Source organism: Rhinolophus sinicus, chromosome 16 (genome assembly GCF_057876585.1).
Source record: "Rhinolophus sinicus isolate RSI-liver-muscle chromosome 16, RSI-T2T, whole genome shotgun sequence".
NCBI classification, from domain to species: domain Eukaryota; kingdom Metazoa; phylum Chordata; class Mammalia; order Chiroptera; family Rhinolophidae; genus Rhinolophus; species Rhinolophus sinicus.
In genome coordinates this window covers 14611702-14634049 of record NC_142516.1, presented here as the reverse complement: position 1 = coordinate 14634049, position 22348 = coordinate 14611702, and the positions used below count along the sequence as shown (strand labels likewise).

The window sequence follows — 22348 nt, the reverse complement described above, 5'->3', positions numbered from 1 at the left end:
ATAAGATATTATTATTACTATTATCATTATTGATTTACCTCATCCTAGACTCTCTGGCAACTTTTTGTATTTAATTGCCAGAGAGTCTAAGATAAGGTAAATCCTCATCTTAGAAGTTCCTCCAAACCTTTTGCAGAATAGATGATCAAGATGGTGGAGGAAGCATCAAGAATTGGGCTCTAAAGAGTTATCTTTCGGATGCCTCTTTTGTCTCCTGTAAAATTTTGCTTTAAACCAGGCTAAGTACAAACAGTAGTCGAGACCAGCTGTAACATAAAACCCTAGTTTGCCAGGAAAGTCCCATTTATTTTCATTATCACAATAATTGCACCCCCTTTTAGCCTTAAGAATATTACACTTAGGATGATAAATCATATGACCGCCTCAGAGCTGATCCACAGAGTCCTGGCTCAGGTCACGTTGGGAGAACTCCCTTCTTCCTTTTCAGCCAATCAGTTAATCAGTCAATACTTAACTGGAGATCCACCATGTGCTCATGATGTGGGTACAGCAATGAATAATATCAGACTAGTACCCTCCCCCCTCCACACACTCTTCATGGGGTTTAGAGTCTAATAAGAAATATAGACAACTGGTCAGGATTATACAATATTGAAAAGCTTATGGTTGAGAGAGATGGGGACTGTGGAAATGCTAAAGAAGGTGAAGTTTGCAGTCGGAGGTATGGGAGGTCTCTCAGCGGAATAAGTGAAGAACAGCTGGTCATATGAAGAGAGAAAAAGAGAGTCTTATCTTCCAGGTCATGCTAATGTATTTGGACATTTTCCTAAAGGAAGTGTTGAGATGGTGAAGCATTTAAAGCAGAGTAGTTAAATATCCCATTGTTTCTCTACATTTATGACTTATTCATGTCATACCTGCCAACTGACATGCCTACTACCCCTCTCTGCACATCAACACCTCCTTCTACTTCTTAAGTTCCACCTCCTTGTGGTAATTTTAATTCCTGGTAAATATGAATGAATCCTATGTAAGCCTTTATTTGAACATAATACATCCTAACTTTCTTTATTTTCTTGAGATGAGAACTTTTTTATTATTATTATTAAATTTATTGGGGAGACAATGGTTGGTAAAATTACATAGCTTTCAAGTGTATATTTCTTTCTGTATCTTTTAATTAAAGTTCATTGGGGTGACAGTGGTTAGTAAAGTTACATAGGTTTCAGGTATATAACTCTGTAACACATCATCTACATATCATGTTGTATGTTCCCCACCCAGAGTCAGTTCTCCTTCCATCACCATATATTTGACCCCCTTTACCCTCTTCTACCATCTCCCCCTCCCCCATCACCCTCTGGTAACCACTAAAATGTTGTCTGTGTCTATCAGTTTTTGTTTCTTTGCTTGTCTTGTCCCTTCGATGCTTTCAGTTATATATGTTACCTGGATGCGTGTCTTCCTTTTCCGAGGTGAGATTTGACAGTGAGCTCACTGAGAACAGTGATCATCCCTAGAAGGTTTGTTCATGTAGTAAATTTCTAATCACCATTTAAAAACTCACAGGCATGATTGTATCAGATATGTATTAGGTATTTACTCTGTGCCTCATACAAAGTAGGCTACAGAATAGAGCAGAATACTCCCCTCTTCTTAGGGGCTCACGCTGCCTGCAATGGGTGAGGCAGACAAGACAAAGACAAACACAGATGGGGCCTAGGGACTTTAAATGTCAATTTCATTCTTATTCAGGTATTATGAGGCCACCAGATCATGACATAACTGCCAATGAAAAAGTAGTCTATTCCAGTTCCCAAGAGGAGGGGACATGCCACACATATGCACGGCCACATGGGAATGCCCCCGGGTTGGTCAGGAGGCCGAAGCAGTGGGAGGAAAGCATGGGCAACAGCCTGTATTGTGGTTTACATGGGAAAGAACAGGTGAGGCAAGGTGAAAAAGGTTAGAATTGGTTAGTCTGAATAATTTCCACAGGCTCTGAGATGTAGGGACTGTCTTGAGTTGTCAGGTATCTGAACATGGGGTGACAGAAGCAGGGGAATATTGGCTTGAAGTGTAAGAGTCAGATAGAGGAGATGTGGGGGTGGGAGTAAAGGGTGCGGGATGGGCTTTGAATTGGTTAGTTTTCATATGAAAGGCAGGATCACATGAGTTGTTCACTCTAGGAATTGGCTAGCCAGTTTCCCCAGGGTCAGTAACCCGGATGTCAAAACATCAGAATAAAAAGATATGTTTCATACAACAAGCAAGAAACCCCAGGAAAGCAGAGAGGCAGCCTTTAATTCTGGATGGAATGAGTTTATTATGAACAAAGTACGGGATCAAGACTTGATTTCGGGCGTCATTATGTCACTGAAAAGCTATGGGGCCTTGACAAGTCACTTCATCTCTCTGAGTTTACGTTTCCCAGCATGAAAAATGAGAGTGATAGATCAATAGTTTCTAACTGCACCGCCTTCCCGCCCCAACCCCACTCCCAGAATTCAAGAAAAGCCACTAGGGAGGACCTAGCAGGGCCAGCCGAAACGATTTGACTTTTAAGCATTTACCGCAGGTTCAATCAAAGCAGCAAGGCCTTTAGCCATTTTACATGCTTGGACCGGATGTTGCTAAGTGTGAGCTCAGGCATGTACCACTGCCTCTAGGCAGAGCCAAGTCTGAGAACAATTGGAGGAGGAGATAGCTCTTTCTCTCCTTGGTTGTCCTTCCACTATTGCTTAGGAAAACATCCTGAGAGTCTGGATGGTAGAGGAAAGGCTATCTCAGGCTGGAGCAAATGGTCAGAGGTAAGCAAACTTGTCTATTATGGCTGCAGTGAGCTCCACGAGTGTCCTATGAGTAAACCAACCACATGCTGCAGTTCAGCAGGCTACAGAGCACTCTCCATACATCCATCTCTCATTACCGTGCCTCACCCCTCCTCTCTTGCATCATTCATGCATCTCCACCAGCAGTAAATCCCAGTAAATTCCTGCCCTGTAGAGTAACAACCGTCTGACCTACCAAGAACTCGACCACGGGACTGGATTGCTCTGAGTCCACAACGAAGCACTTCTTTTCCCCCTGCCACATCTTTGTAGTCTCTCCCCATTCTCCATTCCTATTTTTGCAGCTCTAGTTCATACCTCGAAACCTCTCCTCTGGCCTATTTCAGCAACCTTCTGAAGGTCTGCCCACCTCCATTCTCATTCTCCTCCAAATCATCTTGCACTTACTAATTATGTGCTATTCTCTTTTTAATAATACTTTCCTGGCTCCCCATTTACATCACCATAAATTCCATAGCACCTAAATCTTTCATGTGTTGACTTTAATCGTCCTCTTTAAACCTTACCAACTTATGCATTAGGTGTACGGGATGACGTTCCCACTGCTCTTTCTCAGTTACTTAGCCAAGTGTCAGTCATTCTTCTTTTCTCAAGTCTTATAAATATTGACTTTCCCCATAAAACTGCTCCTGTTAGTCAAAACAACTTACCCTATCCTAGAGTTTCATTTCTATTTCAGCTACTTGCTTACACATTGGTTGGTCCTCTTTGGATATAAGATTTTCATACTTTTGTAAAACTTGTGTATTGTTTAGATTGGAGCTGGGCCTATAATGAGATTATTTCAAATTTAATGAAATTTGAGTATCACTGCAATTTCTCCATTTCAGCAAATGCACTGTTATTATATCTCTTTTATTCATTTCTCCATGACATTTTTAAGCAAACTAACTGTAGTTAGACGGCTTCTGAAAGGCCACCTTCTCCAGAATACATTCTTTCCCTAAACATATGGCTGGGAGCAGAGTATTAGTGCACATTTCCCCCTCTGTTATCTCCTTAACCCATTTCTAGTTAGGCTTGTATCCCCAACCACCCTTTGAAATGGTATGATCATCAATTATCCCCATGTTGTTACATCAAATGGTCACTTCTGTCCCTCATATTCAGACTCTCGAAACATTCAACACAACTGACCATTTTTTATTTTCTTAAGCCCCCCCCTTTTTTTTTTCTCTTGGCTTCTTATATAACACACTCTCCTTGTTTTCATCCTACCTCATTGACTTCTCTTTGTCAGTTACCTTTGTGGGTCACTCTTCCTCAGACTGATTTCTAATTTTTGGTGTGGTCAACCAATCGATTCTCCGATGTCTTCTCTGAACTCTTTCCCTAGATAAACTTGTCCAGCCATACAATCCCATGGCTTTCATCACCACCTGCAGATAACCACCATCTTTTTGTTTTGTTTTGTTTTGTTTTTGATCTCTGGTACTTCTTTGAACATCACACTCATACACAAAAGATAGTCTAAATATCTTCCTTGGGTATGAAATACCACGAATTCTCAAAAACAGATATTTTGAGCCTTCACCCACTTCACAACCTGTTCTTACAGTAGTCATTCTCAACTGAGCATGTGACCCTCTGACCCTAAAATCTATAAGTCATCCTGGATTTCCCCCCCTTTGGATGCCATCATTCTATCATTAAGTTCTATCAATTCAATATTCAAAATTCATGTACTTTTTTCATCTCCACTATTATTGCCTTAGCCCATCATCATTTATTGGGATTATTTTAATATTCCTTATTGACCTCACAGCTTACACTCTTATCTCATAAAAATGCATTCTCCATGCAGAAGCCAGGGTGATATTTTAAAAAATATATATAGTTTATATAATTTACCTTCCAATTATTTCCACTGTAACTAGAGTAAAATCTAAACTGTTCACCATGATGTGCAAATAGATGATAAGGCCCCTTAAAGAATCAAGTGTCTGATTTTTTAAAAATTTATTAAATTCGTTGGGAATGACATTGGTTATGATGATGATCTTTTCAGCATCTTTTGCTCATTTTTGCATTCCTCACTGTGTTCCAGCCCCATCCTGTGTCCCTCCAATGTCTAATGTTATTGTCGTCTTATGATCTGTGGTCTTCTTTTCAAAGACTCATGTTTGAGTACAAGAAGCCTAAGCTCTGAGGAACTAAGAAGTGTGGCCCGTGCAGATCAAGCCTTAGGAGGACTATACCCATCTGTTCACTCCTCTGCATCCCACTGTGCCCTCAGTAAGTTCAGGTTTTCCTAGAGGAAAGGTCAAACGACCCCCACACATTATGAACAACGCCCAACCCAGATTTATTTTTGTTGCATCATTCAGTTGGTTAGTTGTTGGTATATAATAAACCACTCCAAAACTTAGTGCCTTAAAACAGCAACCACCTAATTAGCTCCTGGTTCTATGGGTTGGCAATTTGGGCTTGACTCAGTTGGTGGATCTTCTGTTGTTCTTGGCTGGGTTCATTCATGAGTTTGTGGTCAGTGCTGGTTAGATATATAGCTTTGTCTCTAGGACTTGACTGGTTGTCAGTTGGGGGTGTTAGGGGCACTTGGGTTCCATACCTCCCATGTTCTGGTATGTAGGCCTGGGTTTATTCATATGCTGATAGCAAGTTATAAGACCAATAAGATCAGAAGCTGTGAAACTTTTAAATCCTAGGCTTCTAACTAGTACAGTGTCTCTTCGTCTACATTCTGTTGGTCAAAACTAGTGACAAGGGCAGCCCAGATTCAAAGGATGGGCAAATCTACTTTACTCCTTAATGGAAGTTGATCCAAAGTCTAGTGGCTATTTTTGCAACCTACTACAATCAGATCACCTGAGGAAAATATGATAGATGTAAGCAAATGCAGCAGTCAGCTGCGAGCAGCCTGGAGTAATCAGATACCCCCATTTCCCAAGTGGTGCCAGAGAGCTCACACCCTACTCATTACATCTTAGCTGAAGTCCTTCTATAGAGCTTTCGAACACGTGCCTTTCCACATTTGACTTTTGCTTCACTGGCTTGTGTTCTGCTCTTTCACCCAGTGGCTAATTTCCTTATTTTCCTTTGTTCTTAATTCTTGTTCTATCAGAGATGTAAAAACTGTCATGTTCCATTATCCCATCCTTTATGATACTATCACCTGTCAGTTTATTCCTTCAAGACTCAACTAGAAAGCCACTAATTAATTAATAATTCATTCAACTACATTGTAATTTTATTTTGGCCTTCAATTTCAAAAGTGTGCAAAAGGATAGAATTTCACGCAAAGTGACTAGGACAGGGGAAGACAAATGTGAGACAAAAAAGATGATGTTTTTAACTTGAGAAATGAGTAACATTTTCTTTTTATGCATAAAGTTTATTGTATTTCCCAGGTTCTAGCAGTTGTGGTGGCGGTGTTAAGACTTTAGCAATAAGGGCATGTGTTACAAAAAGCTTTTGCCATCTTCCCAAATTGCTGTGGGGAAACAAGCGATGCTCCCCATATGAACTACATGCTTATACCATGTTTTCCAAAAAATAAGACCTAGCCGGACAATGAGCTCTAATGCATCTTTTGAAGCAAAAATTAATATAGCATCCCGTCTTATTTTACTATAATATAAGACCGGGCCTTATATAACGTAATATAATATAATATAATATAATATAATATAATATAATATAATATAATATAATGTAATGTAATGTAACATAACATGATATGATATGATATGATATGATATGATACAATATAATATAAAATAATATAGTATAATATAATATAATATAATACCGGGTCTTATATTAATTTTTGCTCCAAAAGACCAATAAGTGCTGATTGTCCGGTTATGTCTTATTTTTTGGGAAACATGGTATATAATAGCCAAGTACGCCTGATGAATCCAGTACCCAAACTAGTCAAACCAATGATTTAGTATCCTATAGACCAAGTATCTAAACAATCAACAAAACAGATGGAAATTACTAGGGTCTAGGATGTAATACGAAGAGACCAGCTGGGCTAGAAGATGCTAGGTTGACAGGTTGGAACTGTCTGGCTGGCTGCCTGAAGCAGATGGGGACCCCACTGGCATGTGACCTTCTTCCTGAAGGCGATAGTGCATGCAGTGGCTGTGGACAGAGGCCTAGTTTTCCATGATCCAGTCAGTGTCAGCTGGCTGACTTCAAGTTGCCAAAGCGACATTCTATGTAAGCATAAGCTGTACCCCCAGAGGGTTCACCAGAAGGGTTCCTAGTAAGTGGACAGTCATTCTTGTCACGAATGTAACACACTTTGTAAAGCACTTTCACGTTCACTGTCTCATTATAATGGAGTACTATCTTGTTTTATCAACACATCACAAGTGAGGAAATTGATGAGAGTTTACTGATTTGCTGAAGGTCACTCAGAAAATCGCTGATCCAGGTCAAACATCTGGATAGTCTGAGTGCAGATATGAGGGGGGTTAGCTCTAGCAGTGACAATAGTGAATAAATGGGGAATGCAATTCTTGATATTCAACACAGAAACAGTTAGGAGAGGGTGATTAGAGAAGACACCAAAACAGTTGTCCACAGTCCGTTGAAGTGGGGATTATATTACGTATAATTTTTCTTCAGAATGAGAGATTTTTCCCACTTTGATGGTTATAACCACCAAGAAGTGAGGAAGAGCAAGTTATACCAACCATGTTTATAACTTAAGCAAACTTGTCAAAAATAATGCTAACAAAGTTATGCTTTCTTGGTTCCTGAAATGTTTTTCTCCCATGAAACAGGGTGAACTCTCTTTGTCTTATGGATGGCCACACATTCTTTTTCATGCTTTCCTTAAGAATTGGAGATGATTCTCCCTTACGCTGTATCTATGTTGGCCCTGTGACTAGTTGACACAAGAATGAGGAAGTAATATTGTACCAATTACAGACATATGCTTTAAGAGGGCAGGAAATGTTTACTACTTTCCTCTTAGAACACTTGTTCTTGGCATGCTATCCCTTGGAACCCAGCTGATGTGGCATGAGAAGCCCAAGCCGTAGAGATTAGTCATGTGTTGCCACAATGACCCAACCGAGCTCCTAGCAAACCATACATTTGACTCTTGAACAACAAGGCTTGGAACTGCATGGGTCCATTTATGTGTGGATTGTTTTCAATGAATATACAATTGGCCCTCCATGTCCCATATTTTGCATCTGCAGATTCAACCAACCACAGATCAAAACTACTATTTTTGGTCCACAGTTGGGAAACCATGGATGTGGAGAGCTGACTGCATGCATTGTTCTGTCCCTTTTTATAAGGGACTTAAGCATCCACAGATTTATGTATCCATGGAGAGTCCTGGAACAAATCCACCCCAGATACCAAGGGGCAACCATAGTTAAGTTTTTGGAGAGTCAAAAGTTATATGCAGATTTTCAACTGCATGGGGGTTGGTGTGTCTAACAGTTGTTCAACGGTCAACTCTGTGTAGCAATGGCTTTGGAACTAAGTGGTAGGCAGAATGTCATAGCACTTCAAGGAAGTGCTATGAAAGAAAGGAAGGACAGGAGACATTGTATTTGAGTCTGAGAAAATGGTGTCTCATGTCATATAATGGTGAAAGTTTGACACACGGTCACCTAAGGTAACATGTAAAGTAGAACATATAGCTAATGAACTTGTGGATTAGCTGAGTATATTTACAGGCAGAATGTTAAAGGGGCCACCTATTTCTTTCAGCTATATGCGATAATGTCCAGATAGAAAGAAGTAACTTACAGAAGAGGGTTTTCAATTTGCAAGTGGAATCTAGTGAAATATCTTTAACTAGGACTTGCTGGGTTCAAAAAGAAGTGATTTTCTTCCCTGTTCCTCCCAGAAAAATCTCCCAAAGTTAAAAAAGAAAAAGAAAAAAAAAGTACTTAGTGCAAAGATCAAACCCAGGGCGCTATGTGGTCTCAATGTCAAATCTCTAGAGTGCAGCTGTTAGACTCTTTATAGGATCTTAGGATGATTTGAAGCAGTGCCTCTCATCCAGGAAGTGAGGCTACTAATATTTTGAAGGGCAATTGTCTTAGATTATTTCTTCTAGAAATGACAGGTTCTAAGAATCTTAATGGTATCATTCCGCAGCATTCTGACTCCCAGGCCTAGGTAAGAAGGACCCAATCTCAAAATAATTTCTGGGTCCAGATTTTTGGATTCATGTAGTTTATGTAGTCTACATTAATGGATTAATGTGGACTTTGACTTATGGAGAAAATTACAAATTGCTACACAGGAAACTCACAGAATTTTTAAAGGGATATTATAAGCTTAGAATTAAAGGAACAAAGACATTAGAATTAACTGAAAAGGCATTTTTGGATTTTCAACCTCCTATATACAGGAAGAAGGCTGAAGATGCTAATTAGATGCAAATATAGGGCATTTGTTGTAGAAAGGGAAGGATGACATAGAAGGCAGAGTCAGTAGCTCAGAGAGTAGAGGTAAGAACCTCTACTAAATAAAATAATTGTCGACACGTACACAGCTTGATTTCAGAATTGCTGTGAACCGTTGATATGCCTCCTATTTTCTAACACACTTTTCTTGGATGAGACACCGTGTTGTACAAGAGCCAATAGTTAAATTCTCAAGAATGTTTCAAGCTATTTGACAGCATGTTGATGCATTGAAATTGGCCATAGTGGGAATATTTGTACCATAGAAGTCGGCAAACACTGCACATCAGCACTCTTCCTGTCCCTGCCTCACCGTTTCCTGTTCGGTATGTGGGGGACAGATTAGTCTCTTTAGTTCATTGGGTTTCATATTAAGAGAAACCACATCTGAAAAGTTTGGATCTTATTTAGATGACAAGACCCTGATGTAGGGGTCATGTCAAATTATAAAATGAGATTTATGGAAGCCTGCGGGAGAGAGGGAGGATATTTTGCAAGTGAATGGATTATAAGTAATTTATAACCAGAGAGCAACATATGGGTCACTTAAAGATGTCCACAATGTCATTGGTTCTCTCCCTAGTAGAATTTAAATTTCTTCCTCTTCTTTAGTCTGGCTAACTCTGTGACTGTTCAACTACTAGAATATGGATGGCAGCAGTGATGCTGTGCCATTCAAAGCTTGACATTTAAGGTGACTGGTGACTTTCACTTCCTCCCTATTGGAACCCTTATGTTTGGGACCCTCTATCTTAGAAAGTAGCTGCCATGCAGTGAGAAGTCCAAGCCATAGGTTAGGCTATGTGAAGATGCTCTGGTTGACAGCCCTAGCTGAGCTTCCAGCCAAGAGCCAGCAACATCCACTCGCTGTGTGGATAAGTCATCTTAGATTTTCCAACCACTCAATCCCCTAGATCAGTGCAACATCAGCTAACATTACATAGAGCAGAAGAACTGCTTGGCTGAGCCCAGTCGCTCCAAGGAATTGCAGTTATTTTTAGTCATAAGATTTTGGGAGGGTTCTAATGCAGTAGCAGACAACCAAGACAACAAATAATTTGCATATTAAACTATTTCAGCTTATACTGATAGGGGACGGGAGAAACTCATGCTCCAGGTAGATGTTATAAATTATATCCCTAGTTTTAGATAAATATATTGACATCCTAAAGTGGATGAATTGGCTTATAAAAGGTTACAGATCTTAGTGATTGAACTCACCCTGTAACTCATGTTTTTGTTTTTGCTTTGTTTTTTAACTCCTATTTAACACAATCCTTTTTATCTGCCTTTTTTACCATTCTCTGATTCTTAGTAAAGTTTACAGTGTATTAGCATACCTTACCCTAATTCTACTTTCCTACCTCAGGCTTGTCCTACAAATCATGAAATCTCAACCTCTCCTGATTCTACAACCCAGAAAAAGTGGTAGGACTCAAATATTTATATTGATCACCTCTACCTATAGCGTTTAACTCATTATTAGGAACTTAGGAACCTGACTTGAATTAAATGCTTACTAAATCATTCTGTCTCTTTTCCTCTATCTCCAGCAACGTATGTCCAGAAAGCCTATTTCATGACATGGTGTTCAGCAAGTATTTATTGGCTTTCTTTGATATGCAAGGCATTTTGTTAATCAGAAAGTTGAAGTAGAAATATGGAGTATATTGAAATTCAGTTAAAGCTCTTGGAAAAAAAGAACGTATACGTTTGAATCACACATGAAAACAGAAACATGTTTGTTTATGCAAACAACAAATACAATGCAATTTATAAACCGTGACACAACATAAATGTATCAAATACCCTTTATACGAAGTATTGCCAAAAGTTTACCAGCAAAAACATATAAACACCATGTAAGCCCATGCACATGTGTGCACACACACACGTACACATCATTACAAGATTTTCTGAATTATGAGAGAGTGACTAAAGAGTTCTTTTTCAAGCTGAAAAAGCTGAGGAAAATTTAGCTCATCAATAACTCAGAACTGAAATGGAAAAAAATCATATTTCAGAGTTGACAGCTGACTGGAACTCCATGAGGGATTGTCTCCTACTAAAGCCCCAAGATGGAAAAGAAGGGGAAAGGAATATAAATTGCACCAGCCCAGGAAAAATTGCTTCTGAATTGTAGTTGTTAACTCCATCATGTTGTGTGATAGTTCACATCTATATTCAAGCAGGCTTTTCTAGTTCCAAATAATCTTAACATATTGAGCAAAAGCTTACCCCCACCATAAATTTCTAGACAATTCAGTTCAAATTTTGTTTAAGAAGTTTTCTTGACTCACCTCAATCTATTTGAAGTGTTCCTTATTTTAAACCTCAATAATCCATGCATGTGTGTGAACTTTACTTAATTTAATAGTAATAAATTATAATAATGCTTATTAAATGATTACTGTATGCCAGGCACCATTGACACATGTTAGTTAACTTTATCAGAAATCCTCACAGGATCGGCTGAAGTCTTTGTTGCAGATTCATCGCAGTTCAACTTGTTCTTCCCAATCCTGCTAACTAAAAGTACTACTAAATGTCCTTTACTTGTTTCCTCATTGGTCAAAACAATAATATTTCTTTATTAAAGTTTAAATCCTCTCTGAGGAGGTGACATTTAACATAGAAATGATAGATATAATGTTTTATCATTTCTTACATTTTATTTTAAAATTAAGACCTTTTATACCTTTTGAAAAAGGAACTTAAAGTATCAATTTTTATGATGTTTATTCTCTAAAAAACCTTAGTGATCTTTTTAAAGATAGAGATTTCTGTATTTCTTTAAAGATAATAAATATTTTGCTTCAAATTAAAACAAAAACAAAAACAACAACTATAGCATTTAGGTGAAGATTAGATAAGTTACATATAAAAGTAGTCTTCACTAAGTGGATTCTCAGTAAACGATTATTGCTGTAATCCTTATTAAAATTTCCTCAGATAGATTCCTTACCTTCCTAAATTCTTTACACAGATTATCTCAGGTAATCCTGCCATAATCCTATGAGGTGGAGATGAATATATTTGTGGCATAAAAAACCAGCTGTCCAACCAAATATGTTCTCCTCTTGCATAGAATACGTATGAGTTTCCTATAGGTGCTATAACAAATTATCACACTTTTGGTGACTTAAAACAAGCTAAATGTATTTTCTCACATTTCTTCAGACCAGAAGTCAGAAATCAGAAATTCATTGAATGGCAATCAAGGTATTATCAGGGCCATGCTCGCTCTGGAGGCTGTAAGTGAGAATCTGTTCATTGCCCCTTTCAGCTTCTGGTGTTTCACTAGATGGTCAGGCTGTGCTGCTGGATAGTAAATAGCATGAGTGTGTCTAAGGTCGGAAGGTAGGCAAGTATCACCCAGAGAAGAGACCAGTGCATGACTGGAGGTTGCTGAGAACAGACAGCACACACACTAGGCTCAAGAATAGTGAGAGAACACAGAATAGCCATCCTATGCCCCATGTTGGGTTTTTTTTTTTACTGCTAATAGATCCATTCTGCAGCCTACGCACCTTGCTTCCTGCTGCAGTACAAGAGCCCCTAACCTTGCCCTGAAATAAACAAAGCTGAGGGCATGCCTGAGGGTCATTGACACACATAGCTAAGCATTTCCAAGAAAAGTTTACGCGTGCCCCACACAGAGGGAAAAGAATTGTACTACAGACTGTCTTGCTCTGAGCTCTTTGCATGCAATGTGATTTGTGAGCTGTCAGAGGGTCCTGGACTGAGTACGAGGTTCTTAGGAACACAGGGGAGATGTGAGACTGCACTTAGACCCTTCCCCCAAAGCTGGCATTTTTTTTTTTTTTTAATTCATCTGTATTTGTCACAACCTTTTAAAGCAGAATGAGCACTACACTTCTATTCACAAAACTTGCTCTGGTTACTTTCAAACAGCTTTACAACATGCCTAGGTCGGCTTAACATTTTGCTACTCTAAACAATACTTTTCTTTGGTAAACAAGATCTATGGATAGTTACTCCCATCAAGTTAGTTCAGCTTAACATACTAATTTCTAGAGGCTGGTATGTGCAGTTAATAACTATGGGGGGTGGAAGGTTTAAAAAACACCGTAGGAGATTAAAGTTGATTTAACCAATATTTTCCTTTTAAACATCGGTATATCTCAGAACACTTCAGTGACAAAAGATTTGGTCTACTAAGGAATCCACTTGATAGCTAAGTACTTTAGATCACAATGTTAACATTAGGTTACATACATCTTACAACTCACATAACCTCAATCTGTTAAAATACACTAACATGAAATGAGAAAGGAAAAACTAGCTCTGCTTTAGTGCCTAAGGGATCTATCATATACTTAAAAGTAGAAGGAAATCTTATCATTTTCTTTAAGGAGTTATCACGCCATATGGATTTTTAAAATGTTAACAACAACAAAAAATCCTTGGAAGCATGTGTATCCGACACATGTACAAGCCGTTCTTTAGGCAGAGCTTAATCTACTTCTTCCACATGTGCTGTGTCGTCATCCCCTTCGAGGGGCGGCATCTCTTCAGTTCCGGCTGCAAGCTGTCATCCGCAGGGCCATCATCTTCATCGATACCAAGACCAAGTTTGATCATCCTATACATCCTGTGAGCGTGTGTCTGGGATGTTCCAGACTGGAGCCGGAAGACAGGAGCACAGTTTCCTAGAGCAGGACGGACCAGAACCTTCCCAGACTTGTTGTGTTTGTCAGTTTTTGTCTTTTGCCTGAAGGTCTCAATGATGGAATGGTCAGGGTATGTCCCCAGGTGATTCTTTGCTGCCATGCAGCCCATTGCTGAGTTGTCTCTTTAGGACTTGAGCCTTCATAATTCTTTCCCATGTTTGCTGTCCAGCTATATGTGCTTGTGACAACGTGGCATGGGATTGCCACCAATCAGTTCGACACAAACACCTTTCCTGCTTTTTTTCTCCAAGATGTCCTTCATGATTTTACAGCGGTTTTTTAAACTTTTTATTTTATCTTCCTGTTTCTTTTTCTCTTCATCTTCTGAAAATTCCAAGCCCTCTTTGGTGACTGACACTAACATCTTCCCCTCAAATGCCTTCAGCTGTTGGATACAGTGCTCACCAATAGGCTTGATCAGATCCATCACTTCTAGGCCGTGCTTGCGAAGACGGTTCACAAAGACCAAGTTAGCTACCAAGTTAGCGCCCCTGTGATGTAATAGATGTTTCTGGTTCTCCTTCATTCTTGTGCAGTAGTCCTTGAGAGAAACCATCTCATCACCAGAAGCAAACGTGTAGTATCTTAAGAGCCCAAAAAGCTTCTTCCGATTTTGAGAGTCTTCTTGGAGTCCAAGCTTCATATTTTTACAGAACTGCTCATAAAACTTTTTGTAGTTGTCTTTATTTTCTGCCAGTTCAGTGAAGAGTTCTAAGCATTTCTTTTTGACCAAATGCTTTCTGATCAGTTGCAAAATTTTGTTTTGTTGCCACTTCTCCTGTGAAATATTGAGAGGGAGAGTCGCAGCGTCCACGACACCTCTCATGAAATTAAGATATTCAGGGATTAGCTCCTCACAGTTATCCATGATGAAAACTCTGTGAACATACAACTTAGTGTTGTCCTCTTTCTTTCCGTTTTCAAATAGGTCAAAGAGAGCATGTCTTGGGGCAAAAAGAAGGGCTCTAAATTGCAATTGTCCTTCAACTGAAAAATGCTGCAGTTGATGTTCCCAGTCATTAGTCAGGCTCTTGTAGAAGTCCCCACATTTTTCATCTGTAATATCAACAGGATTTCTGGTCCAAATAGGCTTTGTTTTATTCAGTTCTTCCTGCTCAATGTACTTCTCAATTTTCTTCTTCTTGTTGTCACCATCCTTCTCTTCTTCTCTTCTGCATCGGAACCAACATCATCTGTCTCCAGTTTGTCATTGGACTTTTTTTCTTCTTTTTCATTCTCTTTCTCTTTGTCTTTCTTTTCTTCAGCCTCATCTTCACTGACTTCTTTATCATGTTCCTCCTCCACACAAAAAGTAATGGGGTGGCCAATAAATTGAGAGTGTTTTTTTTCCCAATCTCCTTTATTCTCTCCTCCAAGTACTCAGCTTGGTCTTCTTTCAGATGCAGGACAACCTTTGTTCCATGACCCAGAGCTTCCCCTGTGTCAGTCCTGACTGTAAATGATCCTTTTGCAGAAGACTCTCAGCCACACTGCTCATCATTATGTTTGGTGATCACGGTCACTTTTTTCAGTCACCAGTGAGGCCGAGTGGAACCCAACACCAAAATGGCTGATCGTAGAGATGTCTGCACCAGTCTGCAAAGCTTCCATGAATGCTCTGGTACCAAACTTGGCAATAGTACTAGGGTTATTGATCAAATCGCCCTTGGTCATTCCAATTCCAGTACCCACAATAGTGAGGATTCGATCTTATTTGTTTGGAATGAGATTTATGTGTAGTTTTGTCCAGATTCTCGTTTACTGGGGTATCTCAAGCTTTTATACATGATTTTGTCCAGAGCATCTGATGTATTTGCAATAAGCTCCCTCAGAAAGATCTCTTTATTAGAGTAGAAAGTATTGATGATCAGTGACATCAACTGGGCAATTTCTGCCTGAAAGCCAAATGTCTCAACCTCATCCTCAATTGGCTGGTTTTCAGTCGGGGTTTCCTTAGACATCTTGGCTAAAGCACCACACAAGCTCCACAGCAATGCAGCACCGGGATGTAGAAGCCACTAAAGCTGGCATTATTTGACCTGTGGTCATATCACTTCAATCCCTTCCTCCTGATTACATTGTCTCCTCTTCTGTTTGTATCAAATCTCTGTCCTCTCTTTTAGGGTCTAGTGGATAATCCAACATAATTTCTCCATGTCCAGTTTCTTATTTTAATAGCATTAGCAAAGACTCCTTTTCTTTATGAGATAAAAGTGATAGGTTCCAGAGATTAGAGCCCGATATCTTTGGGGAGCCATTATTCAGTTTACTACAGAATAGAACCATCCCTGGGAAACAGGGGTTCAGTCAGATTTCACATTTCTCTGATCTCCTTATATCTAGGTTTAAGCATATGACTATTGTCAATGGAATGTAAGCAAAAGTAAGGCTTTTCAACAGGGCAGCCTCCTCCAAGTTCCTTTCCCTTTGAGCTGGGTGGTTGCAAATTATTATGAGGTCCTAGAGTGTGGTGGAACCATGGGTAATTGGGATCCTTATTTACTGAATCACTATGGAAGAGAGGTGTCTGATGACCAAAACAACACATTTGATGTGTTATATAAATGAGAGAGAAAGCAAGAGAGAGAGAGAGAGAGAGAGAGAGAGAGAGAGAGAGAGAGAGAGAGAGAGAGAAGAAAGAAATCTTCTACTGTGTGTTTGAGCCATTTTTAAATTTCTTATAGCAATTTATACTATACTAATTTATATGACCTCCATTATGGCTCTAAAGAAACTGAACCCCATAAAAGTTAAATAGCCTTCTTATGTTTACACAATTAATAGCTGGCAGTGCTGAGATTTGAACCAGAAAAGCCACATTTCTGTGCCTGAAATTTTAACCACTTTGTCTTAACTATTATATCAGAAATTCCACATTCAATGCCCATTCTGAAAGACTGGGTACTCATGGATCCTAGGTCAAAACTTCTGATCACATACCCTGTCCACTGAATGTCATGGAGCAGATAACACCTAAGTTGCAAGTCGTGAAGTCATGATAGGTCACACACACACACGCACACACACACACACACACACACACACACACACAAACACAGGCAGACCATGGTTTCCCTCCCATATGGCTAAAGAAACAATAAATATTACATTATTATATTTGCAGCCATGGCTGACCTTGGTTTGTCACTTGAGTTTTAATCCCAGTCTACCTGTGAGTTCTCCACCAGCATCCTTGCTTGAGCATGTGTCTCCGCAGCTGCTTCTCACTGACTCTGGACCTTGTCAGCCTGCCTTTCTTTCTCCTTTGGATGAATTTCTGGGGCATGACTTCTGGCCCTGCTGATTTCCACAATCTCCCCGTTCATTCTCTCTTATTCAAGTTTCAAGTCTGGCCTATTATGCTCCACCTCAGTCTATTGGATGTGGAGGGCCTGGAACACATCTGTGCATAAAGCCCCACCTTTGCAATACTGGATTAAAGTGACTGGGGAAAGCTGGAGGACAAAGCAAGTATTTAGTGTCCAGTGTTGATTAAAAAACCCAACTCATATTATGTCTCTTGAACAGGGACCAAGCATGAGCTGCACACTTTAAGTCTTGACAGGAGATGGATATTCAGATGATGTCCTGAAAATAACACCCAGCTGCCACTGCTTGCCACTGCTTGCCATTAAATTTCAGTGAGTTCACCTAATCAACGCATGCAAGATATCTTTCCCAAACATTTACAGATGTCTCCTCACAAATAAGTCAAGGTAGGCACTCCTTGCAATTGGAAATGTATCAGAAGTTGGCAGTGAAAACCTTTGTCCCCTGATTGTCATTAGCTTTCAGAACCTTTGGGAAATGTGGAAATGTACATGCCACTAACAAAAGAAACACCCTCATATTAACTTGGAAACAAGGCCAACTGAAGTAGAGAATAAAGAAAAAACAAAGTCTAAACTCATAAACTAATCTCAATAATTTTGTTCCCCAGTTGGTTCTTCAACTCTAACAGTACTCCATAAGCATTGATTTTTTAAAATTTTATTTTAAAAGTAATATACTGACATCAATAAAGGTAGTTATTTTTATATTAAATGAAGATTACCCCTCTAGTCTAAGACAGCAGCTGTGATCGCATTTATCTAAATTGATTCAACCAATGCTATAAAAGTATCAGTCCCAAGAAAACTTTAGAGTTAAAAAATAGGTCAACCCTCATCCATAATTCCCTAATGCATAATCACTTCCCTAGCATCCCCTTTAATTCATAGTCAGACTCACCCTGATATAGGTTCTTTGTTTACTAGGAAGTACACAGAGGGGACTACTAGACATGAATCTAGTTAATCTGTCTTCTAAGCTTGCTTGTTTCTCAACTTGTTTTATGACCTTGGATAAATACCTTTCACTCTCTTTCCTCAGTGACTGCTAAGAATCCTTATAGCTATAAAATAGTACAACAAAGTAACAAACACATATACAAGTATGGATAAATCCTATGCTTTATCTATGACTGAAATACATTAATCAGTATATCATCACTGATATTGTATATTGTGAAGATTCCAGAGTGATGGTGAGAGGGATTCAAATGAGACCCAGCCAAAGTGAAATATTATCAAATCAAAATCTTCTGTGGTTTGTTTGTTGCTTTCAGTTTTATATCCCATATATGAGTGAAGTCATATTGTTCTCGACTTTTTCTGTCTGACTTATTTCGCTTAGCTTGATAATCTCAAAGTCCATCCATGTTGTTGCAAATGGCAGTATTTCATGTTTCCATATCTTGGCCACTGTGAATAATGCTGCAACAAAATCTCATAGACACAGACAACAGTTTATTCGTTACCAGTGGGTATGGGGGCAGGGGAGTAGGTAAAAAAGGGTAAAGGGGGTCAAATATATGGCGACAGAAGATTTGACTTTGAGTGTTGAACACAATGCAATATACAGATGGTATGTTATAGAATGGTATACTTGAAACCTATAAAATTTTTTTAATCAGTGTCACCCCAATAAAAATAAAAAAATCTTCTGTGCTTAGTGACTAACTGTGATATATTCTCTGCTCCCAGCTCTGGTATTGCATTTGTACCTTCTGATTTAGATATGGACACACCCCTTCCTGGGATGTGATATTCTCAACCTATCACCTTAGCACTATACCTTGGAGTCTCCAGAACTCTACTTAGTCTGAATAGCATCTCTTCGATGCTATTTAGACTAAAATTTATCTGTGGCTTTCCGTTCCTATTCTGGTACTCACAGAAGAAAAAGGCATTATCAGACTACTTAGTCGGAGGAAAACCACCTCCCCTTTGAGTCTTCTAGTGTTAGCACTCTCACAACTTTTCCTGGCAGTTCCTATATTTTGAACTACTTGGTTGATGATGTGCGGTGAAGGATAGGGGAAGAGACAAGTCTAGTTTGACTTACTTATATTTGTTTGAAGGAGGGAGAAGAGCTAACTTAATCTCCACACCAACCATGGTTATTGGGGATTATTACCCCACTTCTGTTCCTGCAATCAGACCAAACAGTGAACAAACATTGTTTAGAGCCAATTTTTCATCAGCACTAAGTCACTTGGCTGATGGAATATTGTTTTTTGGAGATAAATTATGCTTTTAATTTTGCAAATGCTTCTGGAGCTGCAAAGGCACACACATCTAGAAGTAAAATTAAGAGCAATGCTTTATATTAGAGGCATCCTGATTTGCATTCTGCTGAGCAGGACCAATGGGCAGGGAGTGGTCTGTGTCCCTTATTTTCTGGTGTTTAACATTCTATGTCTCAGTGACTATGCTGTTACGTTTTATTTTCCAAAGTCTCAGTAGGAACATGTTTATTTGCCTTTAATTTAAAAATATACTTTAATCAATAATATAAAGGAATGTTGCTCAAGAGCTTTTTATTCTGCAAATGTGTGTGGTGATAGGAAAAAGGGCTATGGGGAGATTTTAGTGGCAGCACATTTCTCCAAAATTGTACACTTGGTTTTCCTGAAGGTCCACCAATAGCAGAAAATAAAGTATCAACTTTAAATTCTTCTCATTTTTTGGTTGCTATTAAAAATAAACTAAACCATTTAAAATGACAAAAAACGACCTTGGTATAATATGATTGGAAATGGATAGAAGTCTATTCTCTGCTTCTCTGAGGGCCTCTAACTTTTTCCTCTTTGAATGAAAGTCAAGATGAAAAATAAAAATAATAGCCATGCTTATCTATGCACACTCATACATTTATGCAAAATTAACCATCTTTACACTGACACACGTAGACATCCATACATACACAACTGTACAGAGGGTGCCAAAAATGTACACACATTTCAAGAAAGAAAAAAAACTGTATTAAAATTGTAATACTCAATATACTAGTATACCGACAACAAAAGATGCATACAAGTTACGTTTGATTTCTACAATTACAAGACGTGCTTAAAGTGGTTACCATCAGCATAGTTTTAGTACAGTTATTTTTTTCCTTTCTTAAAATGAGTATACATTTTTCGGGCACCCTCTCTATAGTCACATACACAGGGATATGTACCATAACTACATACTTGTATGTATCCCTAGTCCCCACACACATAGAAACACATAGACATTTAGTTATATATAGACATTTGTATATATAAACCATGAAACATTCTTCTCCACGCAAATGCCGAAACCCAAGTCCAGAGGACCCATTGGTGGGAATTCTAAGACAAATCCAGTCATTCTTACTGTAACATTACTCACAAAATGCCCTGTCTTCCCACTTGGCTTGACCTCTATTTCTTCTTCCTGGGATTGATATATGTCATTTGTTATCTAAATTCAAGTGGGCATGTGACTTGTCAGAAATCCATTTTTCATTAACACGAGTGACCAGTTGTATGACAGCGTCTCTAGATGCACAATGAAAGTCAGTTAAACACTGTCTAGCAAATCATAAATCATTATTTTATTAAATAATTTTTTTCTCAGAATAGCAGAAATCTAATATCTGTCTCTAGGTTTTTAATTGAAGAAAACAAATGATGAAACTCTAGATGTGTTCAATTCCTTTTCGGTGCTGATTAAAAATGATCTAGAGTCTTTGCTGGTCTGGCACCCTTTGATTTTTCCTCTTGCTGGTTTACATTAAGGGGATTTGTGAACATCCGAAGAATTGTACTTGATGGTGTCTTGAAGTAGAAGGGTTGTAGGAGAAGAAACTGGGAAGTTTGTTTTCATAATAAAAATGGACCTTATTTATTTCTATCACCCATCAAGTTCATTTAGTCAATGAATGCTTATTAAAGTTTCCATTCTCTGCTAGGCACTGCACAGTTAGACCCTGACGATACAATATAAGCACAATAGTCATAACTCCTGCCCTCATCTGGTACATAGTCTATGGGAAGAAGAAAAATGAAGGAAATAATCTCAGAAGTAAATGTAATACTACAACAGGGATAAGTGTTTTGTAAAAACTTAAATCTGAAAGGATTTGAACAATCGAGGTTTTAAAATGACGTATCTTGAGGAAGTTGCATTAAAACTAAAATATGAGGAATGAGTAGGGTATGAGGTGATCTGAAAATAGAGAACACAGAGGTTTTCCCATAATGGTTTATTTTGACTAGATGTTATTTTCATTTTTATTCAATGCTTATATCACATGTCCCCACCAGAATGTAAGCTTCATGTGATAAGGAACTTTGTTTTGTTTCCTGTTTACCCCCAACAGAGTCTGGCCTAGTGTGCATTGGATGTTTGATAATATTTTCTGTAAGCATGAATTTGTCAATACTTCTAACAACCCAAAGAGATTGGTACTATCATACATAATCTCTGTCTTATCATGAAAAATGTTAAGGCGTGGGATGGATAAGTGACTGTCCCAAAGTCAATTGGATTTAACCCAAGTCCATTGACTCTTAATTACTCTTCTCTCTTGTCTTTGAATTGACACCAGTATTCATAATAGGGTAAAATATGGAAATGGAAGACAGTCTTACCACTAGGAGAATGGTCGAGCAAAAGTATACTGTAATGATGTAATATATGATATAATACCATATAGTAATGACGTAATTACATGGTTTCTAAATAAAGCCCTAAATGAACATCATATATATGTGGACATATTATACAAAATGATATAGTCTTCTAAAAATATGTATTAATGTATCTGACATGCATGGACCATACTAACTATAATGGAATATATGAAAATTGTGACGTGAATCCTATCTTCAGATTTCTTTTCTTTTTTTCTTTTTATTTAAAGATTTTATTGGGGAAGGGGAACAGACCCCTTTGGTGAACTTCCAGGACTTCCAGTGTGTACTTCCAGGACTTTTTTTTCCCCAAGTCAAGTCGTTGTCCTTTCAATCCCAGCCAAGGAGGGTGCCATTCAGCTTCAAGTTGTTTGCCTTTCAGTCTTAGTTGTGGAGGGCGCAGCTCAGCTCCAGGTCCAGTTGCTGTTGCTAGGTTCACGGGGCACAGCCCAC

The 22348-nt window shown here is 38.7% G+C and overlaps 1 long non-coding RNA gene and 1 pseudogene across 1 annotated transcript in view; one reads left to right on the top strand and one right to left on the bottom strand.

Moving 5' to 3' along the window:
- LOC148754962 (uncharacterized) overlaps positions 1-22348 on the top strand; it is a 472891-nt gene that overhangs the window by 156491 nt on the left and 294052 nt on the right. The gene's annotated exons all lie outside the window — the stretch shown is intronic.
- Positions 13695-15872, bottom strand: LOC109447139 (heat shock protein HSP 90-alpha pseudogene; annotated as a pseudogene).